Here is a 1,974-nt window from a genome sequence, read left to right on the forward strand (position 1 = left end):
CACGTGAGCACCTTTGACATGGGGGCTGCCTTTTCAGAGTGGCTTTTTTAGCCAGCAAACCTTGGGGGTAGACCTGAGGCCTCGCCCCTCGGTCTGCGCCACAGAGGGTTTGGGGATAGGGATGGGCTGCGCTGAGGGTGGCAGCCATTCCCACCTTGAGGTTGCTTGGGGCCCTTGCATTTTGTCGTGGGTGTCTCCCTCTTGGCAGGCATTGTGGGCCTGGCCCATGGACCGCTGGGCCCAGGAGGCCGCCTGGAAATGGCCGAGCACAGCCTGTGCCTGAGTGGGCCAATTATGTGGTCAGAGCCGCGCCCCCCCGGCACCCCCAGTACCCCCAGATCCCAGTTCCCAGTTCCCTCAATTCTGTAAGTGTGTTTCTCATGAGCCTCCAGTGGCAGAAGGCTGGGTCCTCCACCTTGGGGCCCCTTCGCATGATGTCACACCCCCATCCTAGTGGGGAGCCTGAGGCTGGAGAGGCTGGAGAGGCTGGAGGACAGCCGGGGGGCAGGGGGCAGGGCACCCTCCTAGCTCCGAGGCAGCCTCTCTGCGTCCCCTCTCTGTCTCTGCATCGTCCTGGACTGGCACGGACAACTCGCTGTGTTTTCAGATCCACAAACCAAATGCTGAGTGAGAAAGACAAGTAAGTCACATAGGCCTCCCTCTGGCTCAGTACCACCCCCCAGAATCCCAGCTCCCCCCACATGCAAGGATGGACGCAGGGACTTTCATGCCGAGACAGCAGGACACTCCCGGAGGGAGGGACTAGGGACGGCCCTTCATTTGAATTGGTCTCCATGCAAAGCTTCTGTGATCACCAGGTATGCAAATTGGGGTGTAGCAGCAGGCACTTCCGTGGCCGCCCCAGATCCCGCCATCCAGGCAGCTGCTTTATAAATAACTTCAAACCTCGTCTTCGAGAGGTGGAAGCCTCCTCCACTCACCCGCTCCGAAGGAGGGCGCCGGCTGGATCCCGAAGGGAGAGGAGGCAGCTGCCTGGGGAGCACCGCCAAGGATCATGGGGACAAGGACCCCCGGGGTCACAGGAGTGAGGGGGAGGAGCGGCCAGGGGGAGCCTGGGGGCTGCCGCGCGGTGGGGCTCGGCACAGTGGGGTGTGTTGTAGCTGGCAGCCTCAGCTGGCAGGTGCAGGAAGGAAGGAATTTACGGGCTGGCACAAAAACAGAAAGAAGAAATGAAACCTGTGATTGTCCCCAGAAGCCAAATTCCCAGCAGGGTTCTGGGAGGAGCCTGGGAGCTCTAGCCAACCTCCCCCCCTCCCCCGCACCCCACCCTGCCGCAGCCTCCGGCCTACCTGGGGCTGTGAGCCGGCCAGAGCCCTGCAGCCAGGCTCCCCAGGGGTGGGCATAGGATGGGGTCCAGGGGCCCACCACCACCGCCAGGGCGTGAGCTATCACTCGGGGGTCCTGCGCCCCTCCACCTCCTGCGCCCGGGGCACGGAGGGAGCACACGCGTGAGGGCCCGGGCGAGCATCCAAGGACACGAGGAAGCAGGTCTCGTCCACACCGCCCCAGACCTTCACGGACCCGCGATCCCAGCGCCCGCTCAGGCCCCTGACTTCTCACGGTGCGACTTGGGGGGCTGGGGAGGGGGCGCGGGCCTGAGTTTCTTCACCGCTGGCAGCAGAGACGGCTCAAGGTGCAGCCCGATGGGCCAGGGCAGCCTGTGGACGGGTGCGGGCATGAGCACACGCATGCACACGTGCACGCACGCACGTGCACAAGCACACCCTTGCCCTCCCCGCTGAAGCCCCAGGCTCCAGGGTCCCCATCACCCTCCCCACTCACTGTCATTGCCTGGGAGCCTGCCACTTCCCGCTTGACCAGGGACAGGCCAGGAGGATTCGGTTACACCCCCTGGCGGGCTCTCCAGAGAGAGCCCGGTAGCCCTGTGCGGCTGGAGGAGGAGGGCAGGTACCCATGTCCCGCAGCCGCAGGAGCCTGGGGCGCCAGGCAGAG

At 64.7% G+C, this 1,974-nt stretch overlaps 1 long non-coding RNA gene across 1 annotated transcript in view; it reads left to right on the forward strand.

Moving 5' to 3' along the window:
- Window positions 1-1,327: 1,327 nt before the first annotated feature.
- Window positions 1,328-1,974, forward strand: part of LOC111734583 — a 5,802-nt gene continuing 5,155 nt past the window's right edge. Inside the window, exon 1 of the long non-coding RNA XR_002778498.1 lies at window positions 1,328-1,582. This is a non-coding gene — a long non-coding RNA (uncharacterized LOC111734583). The remainder of the gene's footprint in view (window positions 1,583-1,974) is intronic.

Source organism: Pteropus vampyrus, unplaced genomic scaffold (assembly GCF_000151845.1).
Source record: "Pteropus vampyrus isolate Shadow unplaced genomic scaffold, Pvam_2.0 Scaffold2039, whole genome shotgun sequence".
Classification (NCBI taxonomy): domain Eukaryota; kingdom Metazoa; phylum Chordata; class Mammalia; order Chiroptera; family Pteropodidae; genus Pteropus; species Pteropus vampyrus.